We start from the raw sequence: 27,679 nt of genomic DNA on the forward strand, positions 1-27,679 counted from the left end.
TGCCCATGCTAGGGCACGAGTGAGTGAAGACCAGGGAACCCCGCTGAGCAATGAGGGACAACCCCAGTACCTCAGTGTCAGTGCCACCGGGGAGGAGGGAGACCCCCCTGCCCACCCACCTGCCCCACTGCCCACCCACCAGGCTGCCCACCCCACTGCCCTCCAGGAAGAGCAGGGCTGACAATGAGGAGGACTCTGCTGCAGCCTCTCCTTGCTGCAAGTGCCCATCTTCAGTCTGATGAACCCTTCTGGCAGGTCCCTCACCCCCGGGGGTTTGGGGTGACCATACAGCCCAGCCTGCCCCCCGGGCTGTTGTGTTGTTACACCCTTGGTCAACTGGGTGAGCCCGCAGCAACTGAAAACAAAACTTGCAAAATTTAATTCAAGGTGAACCAAAACTGATGTTCTAGAGTGTTGGTCAGCCCAAAACAGTTCTTTTAACCTGAAAAAGAAAAGTTTGGTTTATTTTCAGGTTACTTAACTTTTACTCTTTCACTTTGGGTCAAACTTGAAAAGAAAATAGTATTTCAAATGGTATATGCCTTATTGCAAAGGTGCCTTAAAAAAGATACTTGAACATTCTGAAAAAAATCAGAGGGTCCTCAGCCAAAAATATTTGCCTAATTCAACACAGATTTTCAAATCTCCTTTCCAGGTCCCCTGGAAACTCTTATTTTTAAGGGACATTTTTACCTTGGTCTAATGCTCAGAAACATCCCAGAAACTCCTGACACCCCTGGCCCTTGAGCACATGGGAATGTGATCTGTAACCCTCATTTTCTCTGACAGTCAGAGAAAGCCCGTGTGCCTCCACCTCCTTCACGAGCTCCTCGTAGTTCCCCTCTCTGGCTCTGCTGCTGCCAATCTTCTCTCGCATTAGATCTAGTCCCAGTAGCCCAGGGTCACAGCGGCTTGGAGGAGAGATGGTGTTTCACACCTTTTACTATTCCTCCTCTTTCTGTGCCTCTGGCTCTATGACTCTCTACTTTAGCACCATCTCAGGCTCTTCATGGTGATGTTTCATGGAAGTCAGAGACCAGCTGGACTCAAGGCTCAGCTTGTGCATGAAGCTGGGGTTCAACCACAGAACAGGAATAATGGGAAGAGGAAAGCAAGCTGCAAAATGGGTAGATGAAGCACGTGTGTCTCATGGACGCTGAGGATAAACGTGCCTTGTTGCACATTATCCAGGCTACTGTGGAGCACTGTGAATCCCAGCTGCTGGATCCACCGGAGTATGTTAGTCCTCTGCATGCACCCATGCCGGTGGGGGAATGCAAAGAACAAGTGAGAGCAGGGTGGCACATGAGGGTCTTGAGGGCAGAGGAGCAACAACCCAAGCCACACCATGATGTCCAGCTGGGCTGTGGCCCACAGAACATTTCTGCATTAGCTCAGGTCTCCTCTGGAGACTGAACAGCCGTGCCCCAGAGGGGACCGGAGGCAACGCTGTGGTTAGGGCACAGCTGAGGGCACCAGGACTGCTCCAGCTCAAACTGCTCACTCACTGTGTGGTCTTGGTAAAGTGATTTTCCCTGCCAGTGCCTCTATTTACCCATCCATTCAGCGACAAGAATGGGCCTCTCAGGTGTGCCAGGACCTGTTAGTCATTAGTTATTACTGCGAGCTGCTGAGGAAGGTGTTGCGGATGCAATTAGCACTCATGATCGGAGGCTGCCAAGAGACCAGATTCTCCAGTTTCAGCTGGCTTTGAAGAGGCAATGCCACTGAGGACTCCTCTCGATCAGGCTGCGCTCCCCTCTGTCACCACCAGCCTCCCGCTCCAGCAGGGACGCAGAGCAGAGGCAGGGTCCCAGCCCAGGTCCTTCCCTCCACAGAAAACTGCCGGTGACAGAGGTGTTCAGACCTGGGCCTCACACAGGCAGGGAGCAGCCCAGAGTTAAGTGTGTCTCCTCTTTGTTTCTTTCTTTTTTTTCTTCCTTTTTCTCTTTTTGGCAGCAGGAAGATTGTTTAAAGTTGCTAATAAATTCCAGTTAATGAAGCCTGAAAAGCCAGAGCTGGGAGCCAAGAGAAACAAGAGCAGTCAGTACAGAAGGAATAGAAAGAGGATCTTGAAAGCCGGCCTGGGAATAATAACATGTTGAAATGTGTTCACCGGCAAGGGCTTTGTTACCGCGCTTTGAATCCAAACATAAGCGCTTCATGCCAAGAAGAGAAACTGCAGCCAAAGGCAGGTGTTCATTGCCATTCACCTCCTGCTTCAGGGCACAGCGGCAAGATCAGACCCCTTCCCAGCCACTGGCTCTTTCACCTGCCTCTTCTCAGGCCCTGAGGGCAGAGGGACTCACCATCATGGGGAGTGCTGTGCCTCTGCATCCTTGCAGGCACAGCAGGACCAGGACCCACACTGCAGCACAGGCTGTTTCCTTTGCCAGGCAGCTCAAGGGACTGGAGGCCGAGAAACTGCATAAAAGCAAAACGAAAGAACATGCAAGTGTGTATGCTAGGAATGTGAACACAGCAGCCCCCTTCTCTCCCCTTGCCCCCTCCTCACTCCTCTTCCCAAGCGGGCACAAGGCCCATCATAGGCTGCGGAGCACCAGCAGCGCTGCAGTGTGCCCCTGCCCCATGTTGGAGCACCCGGCACCACCCACATCAGCTCCCAGACATCTGAAACATCTACCTTTGGGGGTGCTGGCCAGCGCAGCGTCTCTCCTTCCAAGGCATTGTCATTCTTGTAAGAGGCAGCACTGCAGTAATGCCTGACCCTTTGGGGCATGACTCCCTGTGGAGCGATAGCTGTGTAAAGGCTGCTGACGGTTCTGGGCAATGCACAAGTGTGCTGACATCATGGTGAAAAGCCTTTCCTGGAGCAGTGCAGTAACATGCCTGGAGCTGGGTACCCCTCGGAAATCAGCTTTGGGGGGTTTCCATGACACAGCAGGCTGCAGAGGTACCTGGTAGAGAGACAAACGCTTGTAGGGCCATGAGCTTTCTTTGGCACTGCTCCTTTGGTAGCCACCTTGCCCGACACAGCTCTCCATTTGCACATGGCTCTAGGTGAGGAGCTGCATGCAGCTCCTCCGAATGCTTGGATACCGCAGGTCCCCCAGGATGCTGCCTAGCTCCTGTGTCTGAGAAGGCACCAGGGTGCAGCTTGAGGGGGCTAGCCCTGGTTCATCAGGACCTTCTGTCCTTCTGGTTGACGTTGGTCCTTGGCAGAGGATAGCACTGGTTGCCAATTGAGTGTGTGGGCAGAAGCACAGAGGGTTAAAGGATAGTTAATCTCATGAAGCCTTCCAAAAGTTTTCTTTGTGTAATCTAGGATGGTGTGGAGGCAGATGATGGCTAAGGTGCAGGCGGGGACAGGAGAGAAGGGCTTCTAAGGGGTTCTCCATCATGTGGATTGAAAAAAATGAAGCCAAGTTATTGCAGGGGCCCAAGTCAAATTCAAAATGTTGTGAATATTTAGAGATTTCCATTCTTTTTCTACTCCACTTAGGCTAGGTATAGCGTTCAGCAACTGAAAAAATCCTTGCAAGTGAGTATACCTGGCCCCAGTTTTCCTGAAAACTGCCTTCCAAATGACTAGCTGTTTTGGGGTACCCCAAGTGGGGCACCCAGAAAAGTCAAAACTGCTCTGAAGGTTTGGAGGGGACAAATATCCCCTGAAAACCTTCGACAGTTTGTAATGTAAGGGGATGGAGTGAAGGCATTCAGTGTCCTGTATCGGGTTGTTCATTAAGGAGTTGTGTCTTATTAAATCTTACCTGGCAAATGAGTCCAAACTAGCTTGCATATAACATTCATGTGGGTTGAAAACTGGCTTGAGGACCATAAACAAAAGAAATTAATGCCATCAATCTATCGAGTTGGAACAGGCACTCAGTGGGGGTACGGAGAGCAGATTGAGAAACAGGCCTGCATAGTCTCCTCCTCAGGGATGGAGGAAGGCAGTAAAGACCACGTTAGAGACACCTCCAGGTGATACCAGACTAGGACCAGCTGCAGATTCCTGTGTGGGAAGGGAGAGTCCAAGCCTGGCCCTTTTCTCAAATGTACCATGTTTTCACTTGCATGACTCAACTGGCCTGATGCCTGTTTAGCACCAGCATGAGAACAAACTCAAGCATGACACGCAGCCCATGGTCCCCTGTGCACCCAGGGGATGGCACAGTCTTGGCACGATGACACTGTTTAGACAGGAGCATGGGGAGTTTATCTGGGCACATATTCTGCCTTGACAGTGTTAGTGCTTGAGAAATGAACCAGAGCCGGAGATCAAAGGAGGAGGCTGACATGCTCAATAAAGATCTGGCAAGGGGAAAATTCCACTGGGATATGGACACACATGTTTGTCCTGTCCTGCCAATGGGCAATGTTCCTGCCTCCTAATGTGAGTGATAAGAGCATCATCGTGTTGCCTGAGCCCCTGGCATGAGCGATCATGCCCAACAAACAGCCTTTGGGTGTGCCATGGAAGTTGTAGCATGACCAAGAAGCCCAGGATACAGGAGGGGGTGGGAGCCTGTGGTAACTGAACTGCAGCAACCGTAAGGTGGTAAACCATGAGTTTGTTCCAACTTGGAGTGTATTGAGAATGCAGATCAAAGCCCGGAGGAATGTTCCCAGAAATCACAGGACTGGGGAAGGCGGGGGATGGGGAGTGGGGGGGAGCAGAATCTAAAATCCACCAAACACACAAGCTTTCCAAAGCAAGCCAGGCAAATACAGCTCCCACCTTCCCCTTCCACCTGTACCTTCCTTCCCTCTTCCACCGGTCACTTTAAACCCAGAGCTTTCCCTTTCTCCCAGCCCTGTCTCAAGGCGTAAGCTCCAGGATGGCAGGGCTTGCGGCTGAACCACGTGCCTATCCTAAAGAGACCTGAGCCGGCCCTGGAACAGACCTCGTGTTCTGGGGACAGACATTCACTCCGGCAAGAGCAGCTTCTCTCCCCACCGCGTGCGTGGGGCACAAGGGAATGCCACCTCTCAGTCCCTCTTGGTGGGGTATTTGCTTTGGTCTTCTGCACAGAAGGAGCAAATTAAGAGCTGTCTCAGGGGAAGTCACACTGGTAGCATCACTTCAAATGTTATTGTTCCTTTCTAAATAGAAGGGAAAGGACCATTTCTGTGGATTTCCTGTGGGATCTGGCTTCTGGAGATACATTCAATGGGTGCCTGTCTGCCAGGCTGGGAGATTTCTGGACAGTTTGAGTGAGGGGGATGGAGGGAACCAAGCACTGGGGAGACTGCCAAGTGGCCATGGGCAGAGGAAGGTCACACGCAGGGAGTCTTCTATGGCTTGGGTCTCTTATGTGAACTGGCACAACAACTAACATGGAAACCAGCATCTCTTCCCAGTGGCCACGCGTGCTGCTGGACAGGACACCCCAGAAGACTTACCCATTCCTGACCTACTCTCAGGGAGACGGGACAGCCATGCTCTTCTGCCTGGGACACCCGGCTACCACTCACAGCATCATGCAGCTCCTGTCCTGAGAGGTGTAGCAAATCTCCAAAGCCCACCCCTCCAGACCCTGTGTGCATGTCCTGGTCGTGTGCTTCTCTAGGAAAGCACAACCTCAGCCTGTGCTCAGGCACAGACATGTCCCACCTCCCAGTCTCTGCATGCATACAAGTAAGCAGAGCCCACCTTGGACCCCTGCAGCAATGGTCATTGCCTTGGGAGGTGGATTGAGTGAAGTGGTTGTGGCGGGTGCCTCGCTTCATGCCGGCTCCTTGACTCAGCACGGAGCTGTACACCTTGGGAAGGGGAGCTGGGCTGCCCTGGCAGTGGGGAGGAGGTAAGGATAGAGAAGAGCCAGAGGCCAAGGTGAGCCAGGGACACAGCATAGTCTTAGCATGGCAGTGCCAAGGACAGAACCAGCCGCAACAGGGAGACGTGGATACCTTTCCTGAGGTGGGGGGAAGGAGCTGGGGGGGGGGGGGGGGGGGGGGGGGGATGCTTTGTGCCTCTGAGTCCACCCACAGATGGTGCCCAGTGAAACCAGGGCATGTCTCAGGGAGTTGTTATTCCCCTCATGTTGTTTTGCCCATAGTGCTGAGATGTCACGAGCTGTCTCAGCACGTGTCCCACCAGTAAATGGGGCTCCCTGCCACCCTGTTCTGAGGCCAGGAGCCCCAGCCTGGGTTCTATCCAAACTCCACACTCCTCTCCTGCAAATCCTGGAGGTCCCACATCCATTTCGGGACCTGGCAAACACTCAAACACACCCAGGAAAGTGAACATAAAAGTGCAGAGCTGCCAGGAAACAAGTCGAGAGGCACATTAAACTGTGAACACACATAGACTGCTGCCAGCAAAGGCATGGGGGCAGACAGGAGCTCCAGGGAGGTGAGGACAGACAGCCCCCCGCAGAGCCAGCACAGCCCGGTAGGATGGATGCTTGGAGCAGGCTCAGGATGCCGTGCAGGAACACCTCCCCTCCAGGCGAGCACTCCAGTCTCCTGGACAACACTCCCTCCCATGTGGAAATCAACAATCAAAAGGAGCAATTACCCCAAATCACAGCCCCTAAGTGACAAATAGCTGAGCCTGCCAGGCGGCTTGCGTACTGCAGAGAGGCAGGTTACAACCTGTGCACACACATTAAAGAGAGGACCCTGCGCTGTTTGTGCTGTCGGAGGCCTAATTATGGGAGCAATTTTCTCTGGATTCCCGAGGGGAGAGACAGGGAGGGAGAGAGCTCGGGCACCCACACATGCCTGCTCTGCCACCAGTGCGTGTGGCTCCCCAGAACGCCCCAATCCTCCCGGTGACCTCTGCAGCTCCCACTGCGATGCGCTCTGCCTCCTGCATCGCACCGCTTACCTGGCACCTGTCTGCAGACCAAACATCTAACAGGAAAGGAGCTTTGCCGATGCAAAATGAATACAACAGGCTTCCAGCATCTGAGCCAGCCTCTTGGGCCTGGTTTGGACTTCCTGGGAGCATGAAGATGAGCCTGGTCATCTCCAGTGATTATTTCAGTGAACAAAATATGTTCACTGTCTCCCTTTGGGAGATGCAAAATTGCACTCCAAGTTAAGCCAACAACGAGTTTCTTACCCTGTGACTATGGAGAAGTCCAACTCTGACCTCTGTTTGACCACTTGGGGATCAGATTTAACGCACAAATGCAGTATCAGTTTGGGGTCTCATGCTGTTGAACGTCTTCATCATTTCTGGCCGATGAGCACTGGGACTTGGTCTATGTTTGTCCCCATGGGAGAAACAGGGGGAGAAGGAGAAGATTCTCCTTAGGTTAAGCCTAGACTCAAGAGTCCTGGACTTTACTCCTGGCTCCCCCACAGGCGCCCCCACCGTGGCCTCCCAGGACCACTGTCTTCATCAGTGGGTGATAGTGACAGTGGTGCATTTCCCAATGTCAGCAAAAAATCCAAATGCCTGTTTGTGCCCCAGCCTGCTCTGAGCCTTGCTAAACTCTGAGCGTTCTGATCAGATGATGCTGTACGTGCCGAGTCCCACGTTTCTTTATACAAATTCTTTCAGCCAGTTCTGAATGCTGTCCCCTGCTTTCTTCTCTGTTTCCACAATGATCCCACTTTCCTTTATGGGGCTGCTCTTCATTTTGTATTCCTCTCCCACCCCTTCATGTCCATCTTCATTCATCAGCCTGCCCAGGTTGCATTGTCCCTATCCTTGTCTTCCCTCCTACAGTTTTGTCTAGTCACAATTCATCCAAGAACCACTTTTGACTTTTCTAGGCTGGTTTTGGAAACAATACTCAGGTGACCTGGCTGTACTGCGGCACCTACATGCTACTGCCCATCTCCAGTCCCTTTCCCAGACTCCCCTTAGAGCAGCGACACCAAACTCACGCGTGTTGAAGGAGCTGGGCCTTAGCTGTGATCACACAGGTCAAAGCAGTGATGGGAATGATAGAGTGGAAGCAAATCAAGTGGCATCGAGCTTTGATGGAGAGAACAAAAAAGAACCTGCAGGGTGCAGAACCAGGACATGTGCAGACAAAAGGGACAGATGATGGTCCATGACTTATGGATAGTTCTCCCAGGACCATGCATGAGCAGAAAGTAGCTCTCCCCCTGCTCCACCCTCTGCCAGGCACCTGGCGCAGCGCAGGGTCTGCAGGTTGGTCAGTGCCCTCAAGCAGAGGTCCCTCTCACAGGAGCGGGTTCCTCTGTGGGTATCCAGGGAAGTACTTCAGCCATAAGCTGTGACTGGATGCTGAAAACACTGGATTCAGGTCTGGCAGCAGCAATGTATTATTTTATCCCCAAGCTGTGAGACGGGATGATATGCAAAGGTTGCCCAAGCGCACACCGCATCTCAGCTTGCAGGTGTGGCAGCCTCCCCAGGGGGCCTGTGGCAAGCTGCATGAATTGTGAAGCCTCTGCAGACAAGGCACTGTCATTACAAGGATGTTGACACATTACTGGCTTTTCTTCTTACTGCAGACGCCTCTCTGGAAACCAGATCTCCAGGATCCCAGGGGAAGCTTTCTTTGGTCTCTACAGCCTGAAGATTCTGTGAGTAAACCACTCCCCAGCCCCCGTCCCCCCACCCCCTTGGCACTGGCCGTGCACAACATTTTGCAGCTGTCCGGGGGGGTGCAAAGTTACAAGACAGTGTGGTGTCCATTGTTAAACCTCCGCGCTGACTAATGTGTCCCTTGGTGACTGGAGAGCTGTGTCCCACCCCAAGGACCACCTGTCTCCCTGCCCTGCTTCCTTGCTTCTGCTACAGCAAACCATGAGCAGGTCACCTCCAGGGTGCAGCCCTCCATGCTGTGTGAAAACACACCACAGGAGAATCTGCAGAGGTCCACGTTTTGCATAAATCTCACCAAATGCCCTGATGGGGTGCACCCCAGATGTGGCATACCCCAGATGTGGTGTCCAGACAGAAAACTGCCCCCCACCTGCTCTGCTGCAGAGTCTTGGGGCTGGGCTGGTGCAACCCGAGGGTCCAGGTATCTACACTTGGGCAGGCGCCGTGGAGAGCTCCTGTGCTCTGCCCAGCTCGGCTGCCTCTTCGCAACCAGCCTGCCCTTCCTGCAAGCTCATGCATGGCCCAGGAGGCTTCTGCAGGGCTCTGGAGTGAGCTGCCCCTGCCAAGGGTAGGATCCTTGGACCGTCTGACTTCAGCCTGAGCCCAGCCTGTCCATAGGGGCGATGGGGACATGCAGCTGGACCCAGGAGCATTGCAGCCATCAGGCCATGCCTGGGAACTGCCAACCTCCTCGCCACTGTGGGCAGGCCACCCACCTCTGCCTGTCCAGTGGGGAAGATCTAAGTGACACAGGTTACCAGCAAGTTCCTCTCCAGAGTATTTTCCTACAGGCTGCACTGTCTCACTGCTCGTGCAGTCACGCTGCTTTTTGTATCCATGTGGCAGTCTCACAGGTTCTGTACAGGTTATTGAGGTGGAAGTCCCTTTCTCCCTTTCAGGAACCATCTTCAAAATCTCCTGCAATAAATATTTCATCCCCAAGGGGATGTTTTGAACTCAGCCACAATGTGAAATTGTTGTAGCTGGTCCAGTTTATACAGAGCAAGCAGGTACAAACCTGCTCCCAGGATTAGAGAGTATAGGGCTGTTTACTACGTCTTCTGAAGATGTAAAGTATGAATCCTGCCCTAAATCTCAGGGCTTAGAGATTTATCCATCCCCTGCATTAGGCAACAAATCAAAGGAACTGAGGAAAAACCGCAGCTCTCCCACCCAATTTCAACAAGAGGAACTTTCTACTCCGGGAATGCGGGAGCTTTTAAAGCTGCTTTTGATCAATTTCTATTTGTGTCAGGCCCAGGTAACTACTGGTGCAGAGTACAGGAGCGATGCCTCCCTCCCGGTGCTGGCGCAGCCCCCCGTGGGTTGCAGGAAGGAGAGAAGCGTGCACTTTCTGCCCCACCACCCACGTGCAGGCAGGCTCACGGACACCCGGCATCTCTACCATGGCGTGGCACTGGGGGCAACACGTCCACGAGTGATCCCATTGTAAGGAGTTGCTCAAAGGATGGGAGCATTTCCAGATGGGAAGTGATTGCATGGAGAAGCTTGCTGTCCTGTGAGAGCTGAAGTCAGTGTCCTCATGCTTCAGGACAACCTGCCTTGCTCTCAGCCAGGCTGTGCCCAGTGACACAGAGTGGCACCTGGGCTGTCATACCAACCTCTCTGGCTGCAGCTCTGCCTTAGGTTTTCCCTAATCCCTCAACTTTTCCCATGGAGGTACGCAGAGGACTAGCCCAGCTCCAAGACCAGGGAAGGAAGAGCTGACACCCACAGAGTTGACGCCCATCCAGGTCCTGCCATGGGCCTCTTATTTGAAGGAATTCCTGCTTCTTAAGAGCGGGGCCACTGCCAGCCCTCATTTCACCGGGAGCTTTTCACTTGCCAGTCTCTGACGCTCTCCTGGCTCTTTGCAGGTGTATGTTGGGCTGTCATGTGCTCTTGCTGCAGGAGATGCTGGGATTGCTTTATGCAACAACACCATGGGCTCCACAGGAGTGAGGTCATTGGCGGATGCAGTTGTGGGTCCCTGTGCCCTCCAGGAACAGCATCATTCACCCTCATCTATTTCTTGGTCAGCAGTGAGGGACGTGGAAAAGATAGGCTGGTCCCTGGGAATTTGCTGGAGCAGGACTAGAAATTTTGCCAGGACAGGCCTTAGGAGCATCAAGCTTAATCACACTGGAAGGATGGGGACTTTCACAGATTCCTCTACTGAGAAAAGACTGAGGAAAGGCACAAGCTACTGAAGAAGGCAGGTGAAGGCCACGATGTGTTTCCCTTCAGGCTGTGATTTAGGTTCTCCAGGTCACTGCAGCAGTGGTCTGGTTGGGGCTCATGACTGCAGCAGCTCAGCAGGATCTGCCCTGTCTCCCCAGGGACTCAGGGAACAAGTGTCCTTCCTGGCACTGGCTCGCTGAAGACCCACGGGCCACTCTGCCTCCCTTCTGACCTCCTCAGAACAGGAGTGTGAGTACAGGGTGCCTTCCACAGCAGCACCACAGCCTCAGCAGCAGCGCAATAAAATCACCAAAACCTCCTGTAGGGAAAAGTTATATTTATTGCTATTTTACTGGCTGGAAAAAACAAGGCAGGAACTGAGCCTAGAAGCAAAATGTCCCTTCCCAGCCCATTCAGAACACCCTGCACCTTCCCTCAGAGTCTGGTTGTGGTCAGGGGTGGAGAGCAGAGTCTGGAGACAGACTGTGGGACTGGCTCACCCTGCTCCTTGCACCCCAGCAGTGACCAAAAAACCTTGCCCTCTTCCCAAGCCATGTCTCATTTAGCATACAGAAGTGTGCCATGTAACTGGGGAGCATCAGTTTGGCCCCAGCTACATCCATGTCCTGTAAGGCTGCTGTGAAACTGCACTGTGCAAAGCACCACATTTCATGGTGACTTGAGACATGCACCTCACCGCTCCCTGCCCAGATCAGCTCCTTGCTCCCTTAGGACCAGTATAACCACTCCCACAGTCATGTGCTTTTCTCTGCATTTCATCACCAAAAAAAACAACAGATCTCATGAAGGAAGTATCTGGAGAGGTAATCTGAAGAGCTCACGAGGCAGGAAAGATCGGAGAAATGCTGGGATGTGAGATATGAAAAGACAGGAACAGGAAGGAAAGTCCTGTCCCCTTGCTTTAGGTAGAGGCAAAGCATCAAGTTCATACCTAACCATTCTGGCTCTGCTGAAAACCAAGACAGAAGAGGACTCAGGGAGGGCAAGTAACCCGTCAGGCTGTACACTGAGCTTCCCGGGGGTGCTGGGCTCTGGCAGCCAGCGAAGGCTATGACAGGCTGCTGGGCTGGATTCTGACCCGCAGTCAGGCATCAGCTCCTGCACCTCTTGATGCTGGGCAGCCTCTGGCCAGGCCATGCTTTCCCAACTGGGACCTGTGCTGCACGACATGGAGAAGCGGGAGAGCAGCCAGAGGACAACAGGCAGAAAGATGAGGAAATGCCAGATCCTCACCTGTGGGGAGATGCAAATAGAAATTACAGGGGCGGTAAAGGAAAGCGATCAGGATAATTCAGTCTAGAAAAGAAAAGACTCAGGAGGCAGCGCAGAAGCATCAGGCGTGATGACATGCAAGGTGCTCACTGCTCCTCACTGGTGGGGCAGGGCTAGGCATCTTTGAAGTGGCTCCCCCTGCTCCTGCATCTCCCATGCAAAGCTGGTCCATGGGCAGCACAAATGGGCCCAGGTGTCCTGGTGTAGTCCAGGGGCAGTCTGAGCCTTAGACACTCTGGAAGTCTCAGATCCCTACTCCACCAACTCCTGATGTTCCTCCAGTTGCTCTGTTGTATCCCACTCCCACCACCCTGCCATTCTCAAAATACTTCCCCTCTTCACCTTCCCAGGTGATCTCACTGCCTGCTCTGAGTGGAGAGGAAATGTAAGAAAAAATTGTTTTATTGAAAACCAGTGAGAAGGATCAGGGGTTTGGTGATGAATTAAAGGAAGAAGGAGCCAGCTGAGGTTACTTAACCTGAAGGAGAGGTGAATGAGGAGGGACATAAACCTTTAAGGACCAGCAGCTGCTGCAATAAGGAAGGCAATACATATTCTCCATATCTGAAAACAGGACTAGGAGGTTTTAGAGCAGATGGCTGAGAGTTGATAGGTGACAGGCATGGCTGGAGTTGGGACAGGCTGCCCCAAACATGGCCAGCTGAAGCCTTTAGGTATTCAGGAGTTGCCTCACAGCAGGATCAGAGATCTTCCTTCTGGTGGCAGGGGTGTTCCCCAAGGAGGCAGCCTGGTAGCTGGGGATGGCAACAATTTTCATAATTTCATTTTAATGTGCTAGGGCCTTAGAGATAATTGCAGTCATGTGCATGTCCACAAGTAAACCCTCACATGCATCTTGGGCTGTCAAGGGGCCTGGTGCTTTCCCGGTCGTTCCAGAGAATTAGTTTATGTTTAAAAAAGGATGGGAAACACCCTGGGAATTCCTCCACAAACCTGCCTGTGCAGATGGTCCTCTCCCTGCCCTCAGAGTGAAACCCAGAGCTACTGGAAGCAGGGCCAGATTCTTGGCTCTGCCTCCTCCGGCTGCTTCACTGCACAAAAACCACCTGGAAAGTGGCCATGAAGATAGGCCTGTGCAGAAACCATGCAGGGGTACACCCGGGAAAGCAGGTGTGTGGAGACTTGGAAAAGAGCAAGTGAAGAACCAGGCTGCCCCACTACCAACAAAACATCATGACACAGACGCATACACTGAGATCTTCATGCACCGAGCCTTGAACCAGCCCCCAGCCACCGGCAAGGTGACACATGGCCTCCTTGGCTCCCCTCAGATACATGGAGGCTGACGGTGATGGATGCTCAGCAGTGGCAGCTGGTGCTCTGAGGTCTTCTTAACTGATGGGTACATCCCTTTGCAAAGAGACTTTGCAAGTGCACCTTTCCCAAGGGCCCTGCTCTGCAGCATGGCCAACCCACAGCACCACAGGTTGCTTTGTCTCCTCTGCCAAGGTCGTTCCATTGCAAAATTGACAATGCTCTCCCAGCCCTGGAGCTTTCCAGCGTGGTAGAATATGCTGCTTAATCAGAGTCTCTGGAAAACTGGAAACTTCCCTGTCCTTCCAGACCCGCCCCTCCATGAGCTGCCTGGATGCCCCTCACCTCCCTGTGCCCTGGCTGGAGCTCCATCAGCCAAGAAGCATCCATCCCAGCTATCCACGTGGCTGAGCTTGTGCTGCCACAGCTTCACCCCACATCCCACCCTCACACGTGTATCCCCCATCAAGTGCTCTGCCACACAAGCAGCGTTGCCAGGCCTCTTCCTTCCCTGGCTGAACATGCTGCAGCAGCAGCAGCACTTACTAGCCAAGAAGGAATCCCACACCAAACTCCACAGGGAAAGATTCCAAGCACAACCACAACCTGAGCCTGCCTCACCCCGAAATGCGGAGGGCAAAATGCCTGGGTGCATCCTCTTGGCTGCAGACCCTGCACCCGCAGCAGCCAGCTGGGGTGGCCCCCGCGCTGCTCCGCGCTGCAGCAAGCCTCAACCAGCCTGTGCGAGCGCGCGGAGCTGGCGTTGCCCGCAGCCTGCCTGCACGGACGGTGGCCCGAGCGCTGCCCAGCACCTGCCCGCACAAGCGTGTCGAGCCGGTGCTGCTCGCAGCTGCTCCCACCCACACACTGCCCCGGTGCTACCCACAGCGGGGCTCCGTCAAGGCAGGCTGGAGTCAGCCTGACAAGAGTGGCCTTGCTCTGCACATGCCACATCTCCTGGCCGGGTGGACCTACCCAATGGCCACCCCCTGGGTGCCTCCTGCTCTTCCCAGCATCGCAGCATCTCATGTGGTCCAGGACAGGCACTGACTAGCCTGGCTTGTGAACAGACACCAAAAAGCCATGTTGCCCCAGGATGGCAGGTTTGCAGGTGGTTTGGGACACTTGAGGAATCCCCAGACAGACTATAGCTCTTTGACAACCCCAAGCCTGTGCAGAACCGAAATGGCTTTAAGGCAAAGGGAATGGTGTGGCACATCCAAGAGACGCTCCCATGGGGAGGGAAGAGGAACGTGCAGAGGTTGGAATGTCTTTAATCCCCATGCATGGCTCCAGGCACAGTTGCCTCAAGCACTAACAGCCTTTGACTGTGCTGGCTGAGTCACTTCAGCCTCCCAAGATGGGGACATTTTATCATGCACAGGCCTGTACCTCTGAGGGCTGTAAGTCTGCTAAGACTGTCTTGTGCAAGGATCCTGGTGTTATGGGACCCAATCCCGGCATTTTTCTGGTCGTTCAGGCGTGGCCCATGCCAACAAACAATCCTCCTACTTCTGAAAATAAAACATGACCTCGAAGAGCTGTGATTGATGATAGTTCCAGTCAGGCTGATGTGGGCAGCAGGTTGTGTGTCCATGTCTGCCACTGTCCACAAGCTCCAGTATGGTCACCTGAACAGAGTCAATCCAAGGTGGCAGTGCACTATCCAGACCTGGTTTTGAGCACTTGCTGGCCTGAGTGGTCTTTGCTCGTCATGTTCATCAACATCCTCAACTTGTCCAGAAGGTCCTGTGCTGCATTTGATAGCGGCTCATCAACCAGTGCGGTCCTGTAGGATTTTACTCATTGATACAGCTGCTTGAAGACAGAAATTGCACTCAGCAACTGAGAAAATGTGCCAACCAGAGTGGGCATAAGCCTGGGTAGGTGGTGAGATTACTCCACTGGTGCAAGAGGTCAAGCTCTGACAAAGGTTGTCTCCAGGCTGCTGTAAAGCTTGCAGTAGGAAAACTAATGAAGTCCAGGAATTTTGTTTGGAGCCAGGAGCTGATGGAAAGGCAGGAGCAGACAGGTGCTGACGGGGAAAGGCTGAGGCCAGTGTGATCTGAGATCTCAGGGTTGCTGTGATCTTGTGGACTGAAGTCCAAGTTCACAGACCATGTCTGTGCCTCGGTTGGTCACCCAGAAAAAGCCTGCCCAGCATCAAGAGGTGCAGAAGCATCACAGCTGGTGTCCTTCTCTTTTCACCCCCATGTAGCCACCCCCACATGGTCTCTGCAGTCTCCCATATGCTCATGTCTGTCTTGCCTCAGGTCTCCTGGGATCCCCACCAGATCCAGGCATTTTCAGCAGGGCTGCAACCCCATGCCCAGCTGTATTTGTGCAGCTGGTTATCTCTTGTCCATCCATGGAGCCTTACTCTTGGTCTCCCTGCAGCATCCTGCCTTTTCCAGCTGCTCTCCCAGCTAGATCTGCACCCCTCCTCATCTGTGCAACATGCCTTGTGCAGCCCCATGTTGCCAGCAGAGGTAACAACCTTCCTCTCCCAGCTATCACCTGGGTCCTTAGCAATAACGCTGAGTGTGATCTTCAGGAGAGATTCTGTAGACCCTTAAACATGTTCATCATTTTAGAGGGAACCATTGATTAATTTGAATATGGCCTCTCTGCTGCCTCTTTGTACCTCATCAAATGTGTCTGCTCTCCTGCATTGCATGCCAGCATTTAACATCTTACTAAAGTGAAGTAAAATCATGGTAGCTGGTGTCTATTCTTTCCTCTCCAGTCTCATGGCCTTTTACTCTGTACAGAAAAAAAAACCTAGATGCTTCAGCACAACTCATTTTTCACTAGCCACTACTGACAGTTGCTTGTTTCCCTGCTTTCTTTTTTCTGTGCACATACAAATAATTTAATGGTAAGTCCTCATTTTCTTCCACCAGTTGAAGAGCTGTGTGGCCTATAGGCCTTTTTTAAAGACTGTCACTTTGTCACTATGGTTGTCTTTTTCCAACTTCCCTTTCATGACAGACCTGTGCATCCTCTGCAGTAAAGCTAGCACTCACAGCAACGGGAAGCTTTCTTGCTTGCGGCACTGCTCTTTGGGCTGCCCCTCACTACTAAGGCCACGCTCTATCCCTTTGACACTGGCAGTAATTATGACAGCTCCCCAAGCACCATTTCCCTTTTCATGTCATCTCCAACCACTTCTTGAAGGTTTTGGAAATAGAAACCTCAGATAGATAAAACATTCCTTTCTTTAGGCACTTCCTGCAGCCCAGCTACCACGCTGGGATGTCTCTCTTATCCAGAGGAGCATGTGCCTGTGATGCCCTAGTTCTGGAAGGAACAAGTAGGTTCAGAACAAAGGCTGGTCCAGAGTCAAAAACCTAGCCTTTCCAGAGATGCAGAGATAATAAAAACAGTAAATTCACATGTGTGGTGCTCCAGGAGGTCAGTGAGAGAACACAGTGGTTGACCAGGTCAGAAATACCCCTGGGGTCTGGTTCTGACCCTGCCTGAACCGCTAGAGCCGGCAGACACCCGCCCCTGGGGCTGGAGCACGGCCACCCAGTGTCTCCTTGCCAATCACTTGTGTAGTCACCACAGTGTCCATGGCCATTCTCCATGCCCTACACTGACTTCCATTTCTAAGAAGTCCTTCTGGTCCTGCCCGTTCAGCCCAACAGCTCCAGTCACCTGCTCCCTCTGGAGCCCCTGGGCTGGTTTGGCTTTTTCCACAACAGCTCCAGTTACCGCTACAAGTTGTGCCAGTGCTGTGAAGCCCCTTAGCAAATAGCTACGGAGTGGCTCCTTGTCCATTGTGTTTGCAGCTGTCCCACAAGCTGAATAAGAAAGCTGCCCACAGGCTAATTTCCATAGACCCTGCAGAGGTCATCACCACTGACACGCTAGGAGAAGGATGTCTGGCACGAGTATAAACACAGGACAACTCAGCTGAAAGCACTGGTATTGCTCTGGACCAACAGAGGCACACGTGCCGTGGGGAGGCCCCTTTACAGTCACATTCCCCCAGCGGATCCCCCTTTTCAGCACCAAACTCACCCTGGGACCCTCTGCTGCAGGGTTCTGGGCCTGCCTGGACTGCAGCTCACCTGCTGGCAGCCTGAAGGCTTGCTTAAGAGCCCTGGGTGACCAGTGTGGTGCTTTCCAACCCCTCCAGCTTTCCAACAAGAGTCCAGGACAGCTTCAGAAACTAGCAGCAACATCTTCCATTTTGTGTTAGGCTTTTTTTTTTTTTTTATTAAAGTTTTCTTTTTTCTAATTATAGGATGTTGCAGAACAATCAGCTGAGTCGCATCCCTGCAGAGGCACTGAGAGATCTTCCAAACCTCCAATCTCTGTAAGTCATTAAAAATCAATGCTGCGAGCTGCACAGTCCCTTGGGGGCCCCAGGCTTCCCAGCATTTGAATCATTAGTTCCTTTGTCAAGGATGTTCTGTCCCTTCTTCCTTTTCTTTTCCAATTAAACCAAAGATTACTGTCACTTAGCATAGAAGGGAGGGGAGAGCAGTTTTCAAGGAAGGAACACTGTGTTGGTAAAGGATGTTGAAATTACAGCTCCCCATGTGTGCATTGTGATGAAAAGGCCACCAGCACCAGTGCATATTTCAAGGAACACTGGAAAATGCCTACCCAGAAGGGGCTCTGTCCTCTCCACTGTGGACCACAGTGGGAAGGGACCTGCCAGGGAGCACAGAGGACACTCTGGTCTGCCAACATGCAAGTAGGGATGTTTTACCCAGATAGAGGGCAGTTATATCAGTAGAAATGCTTTAAAGCACTTTCAGTGATTCAGTCATGAGAAGAAGCTGAGGCTGTGACCATGCTTTGCCTTTAAAGTAACTATATCCACAGCAGGTTTGTGCTATTGTGTTCACTAAAAATCACACATCATTGAAATATTTATAGTTTTTCTGAGTATGGACACACTTGCAAACTGATCCTGGTAGGGCCACTGAATTTAGGGAAGGTTGGTTTGGTAATCACCCAGCTGGCATAAGCAGCACTGCTAAAGCTTGTAAGATCATTCTGAATTGGGCTGAACCACTAGAAAAACTAACCTTAACCCTAATCCTTGACTTCAGTCCTAGTCTTACTGTCTTGTTGTCACAGAAATGCTGGCTGGAAGTGGTTTCTGGGGGTCTTCAGGCCAGCCTCCTGCTTGGGGCAGGACTATCAGCAATACTATGCGGGGCAGGTGCAGCTTTGTCTACCCAAGCCTTGAAACCCTCCAAGCATGGACATTTCCCCCCCACTGGTGACCTGGCCTGGGGCCGTTCCTCCTCCTTTTTTTTTTTTTTAATTTGTGGTCATTATTCTTTGTTTGATCAATTGGAACCACCCAGAAGAGCCTGGCTCCATTGTCTTTAGTTGTGGGTCACTAGCAGATCTCTCTTAGCCTCTTTTCTGCTAGGTGAAACCAGCCCAGCACCTTCCACCTCCACTCATGAGGCAAGTACTCTGGGACCCTGACCCTGTTACCAGCCCTCCCCTGGACCCATCTGGTTCCTCTTCATCGTTCTTATACTGGGCAGCCCAAAACTGGGCACAGTTCTCCATGTGTGTCCCTCCCAGCACCAAGTAGGAGTTTCTGTAAATATTAATTTAAATATTAATTTGTGATGGGGGTGTGGCTGTGCAGGATATGAATGTACTTTTTGCCAGGAGAGTTTTGAAACATTCGTTGCTGAAATATCATTGGCACACAGTTGTGGCTGTTATTAAAATGTGTTATCACCACCAGTGCAAGAGTTGAGACCCCCCACGCTGTGGATTTGGAGACCAGATTGTTTTCCAAGTGACTTCCCTTTCAAGGGGAACATGATATGGAAGGTCATTGACTGCAGCGAATGCCCCTTTCCCCCCTTGGCCTGTCTCTCTTATGCCCATGAAAATGCGTGACTGCCAGTGCCACCACGGCTGGACAGACCCAACCTTTGCTGATGAAGGTTCAAGTGCCTGCAGGTACCACTGCTGCTCGGGTCACCGGGTGCTGGGCACACACTGGTGATGTGTGCACATCAACTAGTGCTGAGATGTCCATATGCTCCATCCCTTTAGCCAGCAGCCCCCACCAAAATACTACATGGCACACAAGAAATGAAAAATGCTCCAAGAAACCACTCACCACACTTTTGGGCTTCATTTAGGGCTCAGGGTTGAAGGATGGCTTATCTTGAATCAACACAGAGGCATCTGCTCTTAGTGTACTCCAAGGCCACCTCATCCAGTGTGGGCCCCACAAGTGTCTCCAAAGTTGGGTGAGAACAGAGAGCTCGGGCCAGATGAGATCTCATGTTCCCACTGCAGAAACTGAACAGTAAGAGCACATTTTAGGATGAAATAAGCTGCTTCAGACAACCTGAGGGGGACTAGTCTTGGAATAAAACCAGAGGGCTGAGTATCAAAAGCGTGTCTGGTTGGGACTGGACCTTCTCCATCACTTCTCACCTGATCAGAGAAACTGGAAAGGGATTAGCTAAGCCACAGGCAGCAAATTGGTGGGAACTGTAGACTGTGCAAACTGTGGGGCAAGATGCTTTGGATCTTTCTCCCATTAGGATAATAACAACTGCACATAGGTCATCTCTAGCTGCACATGCAGAAGTGCATTCCAGAGAGTTTTCTCACTGCCAGTGCTTGCACTGCACTGGCAGAATGACACCAAGCATGGGAAGGCAAACTGATTTTCCCTAGGGCAATGGCAAAGTCAGGAGTTGGACCTAGGGGTCCTGGCTGCACTTGCCACAATAAAGTCTTTCCACGCCTCATTTGAGACTCTGCAATGGCATAATCGGTATGTGTGGCCACCAGTCACTAGGAGAGGAAGTATCTGGGACAGACTGTGTGAAAGATCAAAAGCTCCAGGAGAGAGAGAGAATAAAAAGCAAGCAGCAAAACAGTAATATCTTCTGTAGGTCTCACATCAGTGAAGCCACCTCACCCATCCTGCTCTTTCTGTGCTTACGAGAATTCAGGGTAAAGCAATAAGGGATCAGTCAGGTCCCCTACAGTTGCTTTTCTGTGCTGTGACCCTAAGGCTGGGTCCAGCTCTCTAAACCGGGGGGCAGTCTCTGAAAGCAGAAGCTTCAGAAGGGTCCCACATGATGGAGACCTCTCCCCTGTCCAAGCTGCCTGGTGAAAGGATGCACAGAAGGTGCCTCTCAGGTCACCGATCACCAACAGGCTGCAGTAAAACCTGCCCTCAGTACGGAGGGTACAGGAGGTAGTTGGTTATTCTCCACAGGTAGCTGCTGTCCGAGAGGACAGGCACAAGCCAGCTCTGCCTCACGTTAGATCTGCACCAAACCCTGCCTGTGTCTCCAGCTCGGCCGCTTGGAAGTGTGGAGGGCACATGCAGAAAAAGATGATTTGCACTTTCTCTTCTTTATACAGAAAGTGTACAACAGAGAACCCTCGGGCACAGGGAGGGCCCAGGAACCATGTCTGGTGACAAAGCCCAGCATGGCTGTGAGGCACAGCCCTGCTCTGCGTGGATGGGGACATTTCTGAACACACACTGTGTGTGTTATGAGGTTGTACCACTGCTGTGTCTCACACTGGTGAAAGCATGACCCGCTTTCATATGGAGCCTCTGTCCTGTGCTGCTCCCACAACGGAGAAGCTAGTGCTTGCAGGGTCTTGCAATTCATCTTCCAGCTCATGTTTAGAGATGCTTTTCTTTAGCCACCAGACCAACAGGAGTGGCACAGTGTGGACAGTCGCTATGTCTTAAGGCAGATACAGAGCTAAGATGCTCTGCTTGGTTTTCCTAGTGCTGCCATGATTTCTCCAAATGTGGTTACTAACCTCAGACCAAGAGGCTCCAGTACAGGTCTGCATTAGGTATTTTTTTTCCCCTCTTTTTCAAGTATCTGAGTCATTTTCTACAAGTTTATGAGACTCTTGTGTATTAGTTGCCAAAAAATTAGCCAGCCTGGAACATCTATAGGTCACCCACAGCATGATTTCCAAGCATCACTGGTCAGACTATCTGAGACCCAGTGTACTCGTGTTGCCCAGAGTCTATTTTTTTCCATTCAGAAGGGGAAGTGGCTTGATGGCACATCATGACAGTTCATGAGTTACCAGACTTGTATGGCACTTTGTGGAATATTAACTATCTGCTTTGCAAGTTGGCAACCCATGCTAAGCAGGCAGGACAGCTGAAAAGGGGGGTGAAAATGGGAGCCAACAGGAGTGGGGTGGAACACACAGCTGTATTAGACAGAAAGGGATTGTGTGCTGGTTATTTTCTTGCTCTTTCAGATATTTGCATTTGATGTCCACATCCATCACTCTGGGATTCAGGCAGGATTTGAAAGGAAAGTATGTATCCCTTATGGACAGAGGCGAGGAAAAACAGACTTCTCAATAAACAAGTCTTTTGTCAGGTTTACACAGAAGCAGCTAAACTAAGTGGAAGCTGAGAATGATTGTCTTGAGTGTAGCTCTACCAGTAGGATTTACCAAGCAATTCAAGGGATGAGGTGGCCAAACAAGTGGGGCAGAAGGGCATGCTTTAACCACTGTGGGACAGAGGGAGGTTGCTATTTACTGCCTGCACATCACCAAGTTAGAGCTGAAATGTAGCAAAAACCTAACGTGTCAGTTGAGTCTCTGAAATACGAAAGAAAAAAATAATGATTAATAAACTCCACTATGTCTCCAAAGGTGGCAGCTGTCTTGACTCTCAAGCATTCAGAGAGGACATGAGATACTTGAGACAGGACACATGCATCCAACCCTTGGTAGCACCTGGAATTGAACTGCTGGGTCCCTTTGCTGCACTGCTGGGGTCCAAGCTGGAGTCCCAGGCACGAGGCATGTTCAGACCTGTACTGACGTCCCTCTGCTTGCTGGCTGAGAGTGCCAGACAGTGCAGGCAGTGAGACGCTCCTCAGGCTCTGCAAGATGCATGCTGTGAGGTTGGGGTACCAACTAGGAAGTTTGCAGCAAGTTTGGGAGTCTCTGACAGCAGATCAACTTGTACATACATGCTCAAGGACAGGAAAGTCCAGGCAGAAAGAAACTCCAATAAACGTTGCTACTCAGAGAGCAGAAGGAAAGTTATTCTTCCCTTTTGCTGGGGGGTGATGCACAGGGAAGTAGGAGTCTCCTGTCCAGAATGATCTGAGTCTCTGTGGCACAGTCAGGGCATGAACTCTACTCTCCAGAGTACCTTGACCCCAGGAAACTTTGTTCCACGCTGGAACCCTCTTGCACCCTGCATGACTTACCACACAGCTTTTCTTGTGGCAGCCTGAACAAAGGACTCCACCTCCAGGGAGAGGAAGCAGCATCTCTCTCTTAACATGGCCCAGGTCCTGCTTTCACGTCTGTCTCTAGAAGACCAGAAAGAAGGAAAGAGAAACACTGACAAGATGCCACAAAGACCATGCTTACACTGCTGTCTTTCTGTGGACCTCCCCCTGCTCTTCACTTCTGATCTGGCTGAGGATCTGTTTTCAGGCAAGGAGCCTTCTGGAAGCTGCCAACCCACAAGCTTCAGGTGGGCAGGATTTTTCCATGGCAGGTGTGCTGTCACCCACAAAATATGTGTTGTGGTGTAGGAACCAGCAATGGGAAGACAGTAGTTTTAACTAACCTAGATGAGGCATACTGGCTCTCAGGAAACCTCAGTTACTGAAGTTCCAGTCCTTCACAGGACAGACAGCACGCCAAAAAAACTGACTTTAGATTCAGGAAGGTTTAGATGACAAGGGAGGGTCAGGGTGTTCCCCTGTGGATGCTATCCAAGAGGATGTTCCCATCGCCCTGTGTGATCCCCCGTACCTTTTCTAACCAAGGAAGTGCAGTTCTGACTTTTGGCAAATAACACTTCAAACACACTAACAGGGTTTCCTCCTGCAAACTCTAACACAGGTGCTGGGAAGACTGGCAAACCAGGTGGAGGTTTGCAGTCATTCAGCATAGTCCTGTGCCAAGGGCATTTGTAGGTCTAGGACACGCATTGCCACCACTTTGAGTGCTGACCCTGACCTTGGCTGCTCCAGGTTGGCTTACTGCGTATCACCAAGAATCCCTCATCAGGGACTTCATGTGGTCTGGGCTGCTCCTTCTGCGGAGGGAGGCATCTGCTGCGGGGTCCAGCACTTCCCAGCCAGAGGCATTCACAATTCACTCTGCCCCATGACTGCCAGCCAGCCCAAGGAGGCAAGTGTCAAACCCACCCAAATACCCCCATCCACATCAGACACACCTGTCCTTACACACACCCTCATCACAGGTTCTCTGAAGCTGCAGCCAGTCCCGTGGGGCCAGAATCAGACCTGCCCCGCTCCCTGCCAGCTGCAGGATGATGAGGCATCACTGCCTGGAGCCTGAGCTGTCAGGAAGGAGACTTTGGCGGGGATCACTAGTTTAATACAGAGAGGAATTTGGATTTCAAAAGAAGAGAATACAAACCTCAGGAGACTGAGCCTCCTACCAAGTGTAAGGGAGCTGCTTCCCAGCAGGCTTGCTTTATTGGGGAAGCATGTTGGGAAGCCCGGTGAGGAGGATTAGAGAGAACACGCACACCTGATGGCAATGCTCTGAGCCCTGCAAGGGGTGCCAGGGCTTTACGTAATGCTCTGATCCGGTTGTGATCCCCTGGCAGAGTATCTGGTTACCAGTGGTTTATAGGTGCAGTAACAACATACCATGTGTATTCTGGAAGAGTCGTGTGTCAGTCTAATTAATGACTTTGTGGTTTGTGAGAATTTACCTAAAGCAGATGGGCACTGTGTCTGTTCCTCTGCCAGGCAGAAGGAGTCCAAGGTATTTCAAAGTGAGCAGGTGCTATAAATTATAATTACCAGGCTTGCAGAGGTAGGGAAAGCAAAAAGAAAAGAAATCTGATGGATTAAGAGATCAAGATACACTCTTGGGTTTTCTTTTTCAAATACTTATTGAAAACAATAAGAATAGTGAGCTTTTTCTGGAGTTTCTCGCAGATCAGCACTTTGGGGAGGTGCTTGGCGGGTGGTTGGCTCCTCTGGGGGGATGTTGCCTACAGCAGTTTGGTGGGGGAATGGAGGTTTAGTGCCAGGCAGAAGGGTGTCAGAGCTTTTCCAGTATGGGCAGCTATATGGTGGCCTCAGGACTGTCATCATCACTTCTCTCGCCTGGCTTTGAGGCCAGGGGCTCCAGGAGGATAAGATTTCTGAGTGGCCCAGTGCAGCTGTCCTAGGGTTACCGCTGTAGCCCAGCTCCACAGTGCCAGCCTGTGCTCTCAGCGTGGGGATCTGCCTGCGGCCACGAATCCCAGAGCTTTGCATTTCCTCAGGGTTCCCTATCCAGGCTGGGCAGGAACTGCACTAATATCTAATCTCTGGGATTTTGAGCGACCTTGGACATCCCTGAGACAGTAGCAGGTTTTCTGACCCAGTAAAACACAGCGGCATAGGCACAATGCTTCCAGGGTCACATTTCTCCCTGCCAGATAATGGCATCCACTTGTTTGTCTCCTGCCCCATGGCAGCTCATTTCTCCTTGCACAGAGACTTGTGGCTGCATGTAACCTCACACAGACCGCAGACTCTGAGAATATGGACATAGCTGGCATGGAGACGCTGACACACATGGTGTCCCCCAGTGGGACACCAGCAGTGGGGAAGGCTCCAGCTGGGCTCATTGCCATGTGTCTGAGCAGCATCCTTTAGTCAAGAGAGACAAGTAGATGCAGGGGGGGACAAACGTCTCCTGGAAAGCAGGCACCTGCCTTCTGAGACAGATCACTCACAGCAGTGCCTGGTCCCCTCCATTCACAGCTGGAAAGAGACACAGTTCAAAAGGAGACATATGAGTACAGCTGAGATGACTTCAAGCTGTGATACCCACCTGGGTATCAAAATGATGTCCTCATTAAGTCTTTAGTACCAGGGAGTTAACCACAGCTCTAGCCCATCCTCTGGCCTTGCACATACAGAGGTTTGTCTAGAAATATCTAAAAATCTGGTAACTCTCTGCTCCAGACAAGAGAGAGCAAGTAAATCATAGTCCATCGATACTACAGTTTGAGATAAGAGGGAACTAGAAGTCTGGTGTCTTGGCTAAAGGTCTGCAAAGCCCATTCAGTCCCATAAAGTAATTTTCAGATGTTTCTGCCTTGTCCAAGTGACCAGCAACAGTCAGGTCCTTGGACCAGCCTTGACCGTGGGATTTCCCCACAGCTGTTGCTGCCCCACAAGCCTCCAGCACACCGAGCCCATACCCCATTTCACCCTTGCATTTGCAAGCACAGAAACCAATTGTGGCACCTGAGACTTGGAGAATGGTTCCCAGCTACTTTTTGACAAATCTCCCCACTGCACTCACCTCCTCCTCTGTGACGTTCCCTTTCCCCAACAGCAGCAGCAGCAGCACTTCCCTTCATGAGCAGTGAAGCCTCAAGATCCTGCACCACGAGGTGCACTGCTTATATGACAGCAGTGTCTGTTCTCTTTATATCTGTCCTGCAGAAGGAGTTGATGTCTTCATAAGCTGATGGGATGCAACCTGGAGGACAAACTGTGTCATATACACTGTTCTTAAAAATACTGCAAGCATTTTCATGTTTTCTACAAATATAATTTCCCCGTTATATTCTGATTTCACTCCAGCTTTACTTGACGCATAATCTCTGAGCAGTAAACCAGCCTGACATGTACACTCACCTGCATACAGGTTCATTTTATCTCTAACTAAAATAATCCAGTTACTCCAACCCATTGGTTTGCCACTTCTCTGATATCTTTAGCAGGAACCTTTTGGATTCTTATGGAAAGGCAATAAAGACTACTTCATCCCCTGTCCCTCAAGGCAGGTAGTTATTTTTATACATATGGCCAGAGATTAAAATGCAAAGAATGACTTATAGCAAGTTGAGAACATGTGGACTTTGATGTAGACAAAGGAGGAAAGCTCTTCCCACCTGATTAGATTCTCACAAGCATATAAATTCTTATGACAGAAGGAAGAAAAAATTTACTTTGGAATCATGGCTGGAAGCATGCTTTGGAAGCATGGCCTGAAGAGCTCAGTCAATTCATCCCTTGTTTAACTTCTTTGATCTATTTGAGATTTGACAGTTTGCTGTTAACAGCAATATTCTTCTCTATAAATCACACGTGATGGAGTAAGGTTTAAGAAAGGTGTTTTTTCCATTGGGTGTTTAGAGGATGAAAGCTACGGAAAAAACAGAACTCTATAAAAGTCGACATAACATAGCAGTGACTTACAATCTGTTGGCACAGAAGTTGTCTGTGGCAAGACCACCTCAGTCCTGTAACATGATTTATTGGCTATGGGGTCTTTCTGGAGCACAATGAAAAGGAGTTCAGTGAGGTAGTTCTTAATGATGAATCTGAAGATAGACTGAAACAAAGCAACAGCAAGTACTTTCTTGGTGATTGCTGCTGCTGAGAGCACAGGACCTTGAATGTCACCTTTCACAGACCACTTTGCAGCAGAAAGCATGCCTGTGGCAGGAAAGAGACCCCAGTGCAGGCAGCATGCTAAAGAAGTTGCTTCCACACTAGAGGATGCTTGCTGCACAAAATCTTCCTGCCCTGTCTCTGAAATCACCCTCTTTTTACAGGGGAAAAAACTATGGCTTGGTCACTGTATTCTTGGTGGGACCTAACAAGCAGTTTCACTGCCTCCCCCTTGCAGCCTTCAAATAACAGCAGCGGGGTCAGCCATGTGGGCATTTGGCATTACACAGAGCAGCCTGGGCCAGGTTTGTAGTTGGGAAGTCGAGAGGCTGGAACCAGGAGGCTGGTGTTTTCATGCCTCTGCTGTGACTGTAGTGCTAGATCCTTCCCTCGTGGTGGGAGAGCTTAAGATACCACCAGGCAGGAAATCAAATTCTGAGTCATCCTCCATGGCCTCGCTACACAATCTTCCTTCCCTTCAGGTAAGCTTCTCTTGTGCCCACATCTCCCTCAGGCCGGCCAGGTGGATTTTTCTCCTCTGACCATAGCTGTCTAGATATTACTCATCTCAGCTAGTCAGCAGTGGAAAATGATGAGCATCTCCAGAGGGTGAATCACCTCTGTTATCTCAGAGCCCTGTCTCAGAGGATGAATCACTCTCTGAAGGACTCTAGTTTTCTCTTCTGGCTATGGAAAGACCCTATAATTACTTTCAAGTTCTGTGTGAATAAGGCTGGGTAAGATGTGTTTTTCCTACCCCTGGAGAGCAAAAAAATACCCATCTGCCCACCCCCCACTTTTATCTGGCAAAACCAGCTCACCAAGCTAACACACATCATCAGAGCATGGGTACCAAAGCAGAGCTGAGCATCTCTCCTCCCCCATGACCCAGCACACACTTGTGTAGCCCTCAGAGAAACCTATCAGGTGAGATCGTCTTGCCCAAAAATAAAAGTGCAAGGAGTGTAGGCTCTTCAGCTGCCAGTGATCTTGACTTGGGCCTTAATGTTCATGACGATCCCCTGAGTCA

General features: G+C 51.1%; 1 long non-coding RNA gene across 1 annotated transcript; it reads right to left on the minus strand.

Annotated features, from left to right (window-relative positions):
* Positions 1-161: 161 nt before the first annotated feature.
* Positions 162-25,738, minus strand: LOC114018096 (uncharacterized). The gene is made up of 5 exons (XR_003563526.2): positions 25,553-25,738; positions 22,471-22,575; positions 19,359-19,543; positions 2,645-2,918; positions 162-2,424 (listed from the first exon to the last, which is right to left on the minus strand). It is a non-coding gene; the product is annotated as an uncharacterized LOC114018096 (long non-coding RNA).
* Positions 25,739-27,679: the final 1,941 nt, after the last annotated feature.

The sequence above is a fragment of the Falco cherrug genome, chromosome 16, assembly GCF_023634085.1.
Source record: "Falco cherrug isolate bFalChe1 chromosome 16, bFalChe1.pri, whole genome shotgun sequence".
NCBI classification, from domain to species: Eukaryota; Metazoa; Chordata; class Aves; order Falconiformes; family Falconidae; genus Falco; species Falco cherrug.